Here is a 9,404-nt window from a genome sequence, read left to right on the forward strand (position 1 = left end):
CACTGCCCTCAAATGGTTCAAATCTTACTTCACTGATCGCTGTCACTTTGTCTCTTTCAATGGGTACAGGTCTGAAATTGGTCTTGATAAGTCTGGTGTCCCTCAGGGCTCAATACTGGGCCCCTTGCTCTTCAGCATTTACATGTTCCCACTTGGTCAGCTTTTAAGATCACATGGCCTCAGCTTTCATTTTTACGCTGATGATACTCAAATATACATGCATACCAAACCTGACACTGATGTGGCTGTCTCTATTCTATCTAATTGCATCTCTGATGTAAAAATTTGGATGACTCAAAACTTCCTTCATCTTAACTGCGACAAGACTGAAGTCATGCTTATTGGTACCCCCATCAACTTCGTAAAGTCAGTCCTGTAACCCTATCTGTAGATGGCTCTGTACTTGAGCTTCAATCAAAATTGAAAAACCTTGGGGTTACTTTCGATTCTGGCTTAACATTCGACCCACATGTGCAGCAAACTGTCAAAACATATTTTTTTCACCCTAGAAATATCGCAAGACTATGCCCTATGCTATCATTAACTGTGGCTGAAAAGCTAATCAACACATTTGTATTCTCTCGAATTGACTACTGTAATGCTCTGCTCACTGGGTATCTAAATCTACTCTAAACAAACTGCAGTATGTCCAAAATTCAGCAGCCAGAATCCTGACCAGGTCTAGTGCAAGTGTTCATATTACTCCTATCCTGTTTATTATTATTATTATTATTATTATTATTATTATTATTATTATTATTATTATTATTATTATTATTATATACAGATGGGAACTTCACTGGGTTTTGTCTTCTTATTTTTGACATACAATTCCTTTGCATTCACTTCACACCATATACAGATGCAGGCATTCAAAGTTCGCGGTATGAACCCACACTGGGGTAATGCAGTGCCCACACTGGGGTAAATTTTGCCTGAAGTTTGAAAATGTTTTTGGCACACCTGTAGCTTTTTCACGAAACCTCCTAGAGTTACGAAAACACTCGCTCTGTGTACAAAGTACATTGTGACAGTTTTCACAGCCTTCACTATGCCGTTTTTTTATTTCTATGAAGAAATCTATGAAGCTTTGTTTGATTTGATTTCTTTGTTTGATTTCTGAAACCTAAAGCAAGGTTGTAAAAGGTGAGAGGGGCTGTCTGGTGTGTAAAACACTTGGTTGCAGCACTATAGCTGTTGTGCTTAAAAACTATTGAATCATGAAGAAGACCTCCTATCCCAGTGTATTACCTGTAGTGTTATCTTTAAAAAAATTATAAAAAATAAAGAAAGGTTGCACAACCCAAAGCAAGGTTGTATAAGGTTAGGGGGACTGTCTGGTGTGTAAAACACTTGGTTGCAGCATTGTAGCTGTTGTGCTTAAAAAGCTATTGAGTCATGAAGAAGACCCACCTATCCCAGTGTATTGCATGTCTAAATGTGCCATATTGAAAAAAATAATAAAAAATAGGTTTCACAAGCCAAAGCAAGGCTTGGAAAGGTCAGAGGACCTGCTTACTGTGTAAAACACTTACTTGCAGCATTGTGATTCTGAACAAAGAGATTCAGAACGCAAAGCTGTGTCAGTCTTCTGTGAAAAAAAATCTGTTTGAACATCATGGGAGCTGTTTTTAATAAGCTGCTGAGTAAAGAATATTTGAATCTTCCTGCTGTCAGCAGTATTGTAAATATAGTTGACCCTTACCTGAATGAAAACAGGACGTAAAGAAAGGGTTTCAGAAATCAAACAAAGCTTTTTTCCCGTGCTTACAGTCTGGGTAATTGGAGACTGCGCTGTTCTGCTTCCAATGGTGATATACAGGTTTTTCGCACGAAGCCGTATTGAGTAGTATTTCTCGCGTTGTGAACGTGTGTACACAGCGGTTCCAGTTAGTGTATAATTGCGCATCGTTGAAATTAGCTCACTGATAATTTGATGTAGAGTCTGTGGAAATTTTCACAAGTGGCGGTCTTTAAAATGCATTTGGTTTGAAGGCGTTCTGTGTTTCCATTGCGAAGATATGGACAAAAGAATATTTGTGCGTGGTCAAAAAAAAGTCATAAAAACGACAAAGTGAAGGCTGAGAAAACATTCACAATGTACTTTATACACAAAGCAAGTGTTTTTGTTACCCTAGGAGGTTTCGTGAAAGCACTACAGGTGTGCCGAAATTGTTTTCGAACTTCAAGCTAACTTCACCCCGGTGCTTGAGAGTTGTTCAACCGTTTTTTTTTAGCACAGATCACAGATTAAAAAATAAATCACAGATAAAAAAGGTCTGTGATCTGTGATCTGTATCACAACATGTTCATACTATATGTATAAGTGGTACCGCAGGGTGTAGGGTGCAACTCCACGTGAATGTTGTGCATTCCTGTTGTGCAGCCCTGAATGTTGTGCATTCACCTGGCGCTGCATGGTTTTTGCATCTCTCTCTCTCTTAAAGTAGAATAGGGTGAGTCTTCCAATGAAAGACACTCCACCTTCCCCCACTGATGTGTTTCTTAGAAAAACAGATTCACAACGCAAAGCTGTGTCAGTTTTCTGTGTAAAAAAAATCGGTTTGTACACCATGGATGCTGTTTTTAAGATGCTGCTGAGTAAAGTATAAGAATTTTCCTGCTGTCAGCAGTATTGTTTACATAGTTGACCCTTACCTGAATGAAAACAGGACATAAAGAAAGTGTTTCAGAAATAAAACAAAGAAATTAAATCAAACAAAGCTTGAAATGGAAATCTAATAAGTAAATTGATTCTTAAAATGTAGAGAGCTTTGCAAAAAATATATTGGTGCTTTTAGAAAATATATTTCAAGGATGTAACTGCTGTGCTACGTGCAGAATTTTAGAAAACAGTGTGTCAACAAAGTACGCACTGTTAAGGTTACTTTAGAAGACAATGTACCAAAACAATATTTGCTGTCTGGATCATTAGATTAGCCGAAAGTAACTGATAAGCTTTGAAAACAAATCTAGTGGTGCTTCTTCTTTCGTTTTTATGATGTAATCTGTTTTGTGTTAAGGAAAGGGGAAGTGTTAGAAGGGACAAATTGCTGAGCTTTCTCTTACAGCGCAACATCTTTAAAAAAAAACCTGTACTGCTTGTAACAAATTGAGTCTCTGATGCACTTTGCAGAGTGAAAACAGGGCTCCCAACATTGCAATATTGAAATAAAGACCTTACTCGGGTGAGAACTCTCTCTTGTGGCTTCCTTGATAGTTATATTTCCATGACAAGCTTCATAGATTTCTTCATAGAAATAAAAAAACGGCATAGTGAAGGCTGTGAAAACTGTCACAATGTACTTTGTACACAGAGCAAGTGTTTTCATAACTCTAGGAGGTTTCGTGAAAAAGCTACAGGTGTGCCGAAATCATTTTTGAACTTCAGGCAAAATTTACCCAAGTGTGGGCACTGCATTACCCCAGTGTGGGTTCGTACCACGAACTTTGAATGCCTGCATCTGTATATGGTGTGAAGTGAATGCAAAGGAATTGTACGTAAAAAATAAGAAGACAAAACCCAGTGAAGTTCCTCCCTCTCCCCTCTACTCCTCCCTCCCTCTCCCCTATCTTCTCCTTTCCCCTTCCTCATCCCCTCCTCTCCATCTCTTTAAGTTATGAAACATAAGGGGAGACACAAAAGAAAGATTTTTTTTTAATCGTTCAAATATTTTGTGTTTGCCAATGAAGTAATATAGGTGTCTTGGCTGTTTCAGCAATGTCCTGCTAAAATTGTTTCCCCTGGGCCTTGTGTAGCCCTTGTAAAGCAACTTGAGTACAGAAACATTTCACCTCCCAACAGTCCTAAAACATATGCATAAAAGTGCCCACAGCATCCCGAGAACACAGCATAGTTCCAATGGTTCCAATTTCATTAGATACCTTTTTTGTCAGATAAAATGAGATCTGTGGATGAGACTGAATCCATAAACTGATGATTTGGATTTCTGGAGGCATAATGTATGCCAACTTTGTCCATGTTGTGTCCCATGTAATGTCATCTGCAGAAATCTAACCCACGTATAGTGAACAGCTAATTTCTGATATCTTGCCTTCAAGAAAAGAAAATGTATTATTTGGAATTATTGTATGTTTTTCTTTTTATCAATATTTTAAAAAAATCCTGCAACTCATGTAATGATAACTGTATCCCTCCACGCCCTCTGTAAGCATGAATTGCAGAGCACTAATGCAGATACAAAAAGGAAGAGGTACCTTGAAATGTGTACTTCAATTTGAGGTCCTCAAATGTGAGCAGAGTAATATGTTCAATGATATCATTGAAGTGTGCATGCCTCTATTTTTCCATAAAGAAAATAAAATAGGTTGATTAGACACAATGAAAAACAGGGGATATGGTACGTCATTTAAGCATTTTAGGCAGGGCTGTGAGATAATGCAAAACAGAATTTCAGATCATTCTTGTGCAGGCAGAAGGTCCATACTGATTCCTCATCTCCTGCCCCCAGATGGTATTTTTACACGTCTCTATGATATAACAGAGATTTAAGTTTGAATTTCAGCCAGCCAGCAGCCATATCACCCTGCAACTCACAACTGGCAACCCACTGAAGCTAAGCAGGTGTGAGCCTGGTCAGTACCTGGATGGGAGACCTCCTGGGAAAAACTAAGGTTGCTGCTGGAAGAGGTGTTAGTGGGGCCAGCAGGGGGCGCTCACCCTGTGGTCCAAGTGGGTCCTAATGCCCCAGTATAGTGATGGGGACACTATACTGTAAACAGGTGCCGTCCTTTGGATGAGACGTAAAACTGAGGTCCTGACTCTCTGTGGTCGTTAAAAATCCCAGGGCGTTTCTCGAAAAGAGTAGGGGTGTAACCCTGGCGTCCTGGCCAAATTTCCCATTGGCCTTAACCAATCATGGCCTCCTAATAATCCCCATCTATGAATTGGCTTCATTACTCTCTGCTCTCCTCCCCACTAATAGCTGATGTGTGGTGAGCGTTCTGGCGCACTATGGCTGCCGTCGCATCATCCAGGTGGATGCTGCACATTGGTGGTGGTGGAGGGGAGACCCCATTACCTGTAAAGCGCTTTGAGTGGAGTGTCCAGAAAAGCGCTATATAAGTGTAAGCAATTATTATTATTATTATTTCTTGAATTTATTGTATTCAATAAGGGCTCAGTCAAGTATCCCCGTAAATTAGGGGATACACTAAAAGAGGGTTTTTCAGGGATTTTCCAACTAAATTTCCATCCCATTTAAACAAGAACAGGCTTACAAAATTTCAGATCTGAAATATAAAAATATTAGAACATACCCAACAGTCTAAATTCTAAGACTTTACCATCAAAGAACTTCATTTAGTTAAAAGTGAACAGAACTTAATCAATGTGCTGAATTCTTAATTTGTAAAACCCAGCAGCTTTACTATTGTAATATGCATATTGTAGATATTATGTAAGACCAAGTCCTTTATGAGTGCTCAAATTGTGCAGTAAAAAGCTGGTGGGCATTATCTTTAAATTAAATCCAGTAATGGTGCTCTGCTGTCTGATCCTCACCAAATAAATTCTGAATTCCATTATTTTTATCAAACTTTACACACCCCTCATGGCCAACTTGACTGAGAAAAATATTCAAGATTTTTGACAAGCCGTAAGCGTCTGTCTGGAGGAGTGTAAAGCAGCTCTACAGTCTATTGCAAAAAACTGTTCCCCTGGCCTTGAAGGGATACAGCCAGAGCTTCCACTTTACTGCTGGGACCAACTGATGAGATCATGATTCGGAATACTGTGAGTAAATGCAGCTTTTGTGATATGTAAATTCGGCAAACATACTCTTATTAAAGAAAGAGAAGGGCCTGGGTAATTGCAAAAGTTTTCATCCCCTTTCCTAAATTAATAGCTAACTTCATACAGTACTTATATACTGTAAACGTTCTTGCCCAATGCATTGAGATGTTCATGACTACCTTGATACAGATGCAGCCATTCAAAACGCATGAGGTACACCACGGTACCATGCAGTGGGCGTGTCGCATCCTAACCCGGCATGACGCAGTATCACACGTCATATGAAGTCACATCGGAAAGTATCCGGAATCACCTTGTAAAACTGCCAGGAGGAGCCAATGAACCTCTCATGTACAGCATTTGAACTTTTAAATTTAAACTGTGTAATACAGCATGTTAATCATCAGTCATTAAGAAGTTGATATATATTTTATGAAAGCAAGATTGCTCAGTTGGGCAAAAGTAAACAACCTACCTTTATCATAAATATTTTAATTATGCAGAAATATGTTATGCATCAAAGCCTTTACCGAAGATATTACTAATAGTATTAGTAATGAATGACCTTGGACAAGCTTAGGGTTTTCCACATTATTTGTAACCGTCATTTTAGATGAAAAGACTTTATTTTTTCATCGACAATAAGTAACACCACAGCATTTCGTTGATCTAACTAAAAAGGATGGGACATTAGTTAGCCAATAGGATAAAGGAATAAATTACTTTTTTTGTTTATTTCTTTAGCACATTTATTTGAACATTTCCATCAATTGTACAAGCACTGAAAAACTGTCCAATCCCTAGTTCGTCGGGCATTTTCTTTTAGTATAACAGACATAAAAACTCTCTTGCTTTTAACAGAGCGTTTCATAATTTCTAACAACGAAAATTATTTAAACTGCGACACATCATTCAACCAGAGCTCAAAACATCACAAGGATCCTCAAGAGATCAACAAAGACTGTATTAAAAGATACTTGTATCAGATACATTAGAATCCAAGCTTTTTTATCTACGCTTTCTTATCTACGCTAAGAAGTAGTCTTTAAAATTTATCACACAGTAAAAAGTCAAATTTCTGGGGCGTCCGTATACCAGAGATTATGGTACCGCTTCAGAAGGGTGTCAGCTAGTCAGATTCGGAATGATCTGTTTTATAATCGAGAATATGTAATCACGTATCTAAAGAAATTAATAATGATATTAATTTAAGGATCTAAATATCTAAATATATGTATCTATATAGCTGGTAGTATTACTGTATTTCACTTTCTTTGTAAACACGTTTTGTTAACACCCGAATCGCAGGTGGATTCTGTTTTTTGGTCTGTTATGGTCTGTAGCTCAAATCCTTCTTAACTTAAAATTAGAAACAAGAAGAGTATTGGACAATGTTGTGATGCTCTGGTGGAATTTCTCTGTAAACTGAAGAGTTATAGAGGAGACAGGTTGTGTATCGCTTCTTTTGATACTTGTAAAAAAAACATTCCAATGTTAATGCGACACGGAAGATAATGTGGTGTATTGGTCGTTAGTGAAAAGATTTAATCATTTAATCTCTTTACTGTGCACATTTTAATCTACTTAGTATTGAATATTTATATGGAATTTTACCACTAAAGGGAAATTTTAGTAGTTAAGCATAAAACGCAGAGGAGCATAACGAAGGTCATAAAGGTCATAAACGATATTAATTTAGGAACATAAACATTTTTCGCACGAAGCCGTATTGAACAGTATTTCTCGCGTTGTGAACGTGTGTGAGCGGAAAAACCGGAGGTTTAAAAAAAGATAATTAGCTCACTGATAGTTTGATGTAAAGGCTGTGGAAATATCCACAAGTCGTGGTCTTTAAAATGCTTTTGGTTTGAAGGCGTTCTGTGCTTCCATTGCGGAGATATGGACAAAAGAATATTCGTGCTTGGTAAAAAAAATGTCATAAAACCGAAAAAGTAAAGGCTGAGAAATCATCCACAATGTATTTTATACACAAAGCAAGTGTTTTTGTAACTCTAAGAGATTTCGTGAAAGCGCTACAGGCGTGCCAAAATCGTTTTCGAACTTCAAGCTAACTTTACCCCGGTAACATAGTATGTAAACTGTATGTTGCTGTTATTGGTATTTTAAAGAAAAAATACACACCAATACTCAATTTCTCCTACAGTATATTGACATTTTTTATATTTCAAAATAACACGTTCGTACTGTACTGTATGTACAGTACAGTGCCGCAGGTTGAACTGTAGGGCGCAAATCCACCCAAACCCGAAAGCCCAACATATTAATGTGCATTCGCCTGGTGCTGCGCGGTTTTCATCACTCTCTGCAGGAGTGCTGGCTGTGACGAATTAAACCGGTTTCACAGGTATTTTCAAAGTAGAAGGCGGCGAGTCTTCCAGCGAGAGACACCTCCCCCCTCCAAAACCCCTTTTTTTTGCTTACACTAGTAGTTCTTAAGTACAGTATAGTAAGTACAGTAAGTACTTACTGTACAGTACTTACTTACGGTAGTACTTCTCACATTTAGAAAGCTAGGTGTTAGCATAAACTATTAGTAATCAATAATATTAAATTTAGCACTGTAATAAATTGTGCTAATAATAAATTCTATTCTACTGTGAGAATGTAGGGGGGAGGAAGAATGCCCGTGGTTTTTTCACTGATAAACTTGTGTCAAGCTGTCAACAAAAACCAGCTGTCAAAAAAAAGTAAAAACAAAGTCAATTGTGTGTCCATAATATTGCTATTTTGATATTGCTAATTGCTATTGCTACTGAGTCTCTGTGTAATGTAAATACATTTTGTCTCCAAATCCACCACCACTTGTATGAATCATAGCCCTGCCAAATGATGCAAATTCCGCTGCAATGGTTCTGTGCAGGAATTATTCAGTATGGCATCTCCATGTTCACTGTCCATCCTCCTGCTTCTGACACCAATGTAATGAATTTGAGTTTGTTGAGGACGAACACAGAGACTCAAACTTGTGGAGTTAAAAACTGTGCTTTATTTCTTCTTCATCACCACCCACCAGCAGCACTCCTGCGCCCAGACAAGAGAGAGACATAAGACAAGCCCGCCAATAGTGCAGGCCCGAGAGAGAGAGAGAGCGAGAGAGAGAGACACCAAGGGGTGCGGAACCAGGGAACTATTTACATGGAAAACGGGCGATTTCCCCAGACTGTACGCCCGTTTCACTGTTACCTGGATACCTCTTGGGGGATATCCTCTATATCCTCTTGGGGGGAATATCATCTTGGGGGATATTCTAACAACAAGTGATTATAATACGATCTGTCAAAGTGCAATGAAATAGAATATGCTGGACAGTTTGCTTCTCAAAGTGCTTTACGGGATAACAACAATAACAACAACAATTTTACAAGTCCTTGGAGGAAGAATATCATCAATATTAATAATAATAAACATTATTTTATATTGCGGCTTTAAAGGTGTCTTTTTTTAAAAAAAAACTTTTTTTAAATGCATGTGCATTTGCACACAGAGCAGTGTTTACTTGAACATGGAGATGCCATACTGAATAATTTCTGCACACAACCATTGCAGTGGAATTTGCATCATTTGGCAGGGCTATGATTCATATAAGTGGTGGTGGATTTGGAGACAAAGTGTATTTACATTGGGTTGC

Source organism: Lepisosteus platostomus, chromosome 15, assembly GCF_059453375.1.
Source record: "Lepisosteus platostomus isolate fLepPlt1 chromosome 15, fLepPlt1.hap1, whole genome shotgun sequence".
Classification (NCBI taxonomy): domain Eukaryota; kingdom Metazoa; phylum Chordata; class Actinopteri; order Semionotiformes; family Lepisosteidae; genus Lepisosteus; species Lepisosteus platostomus.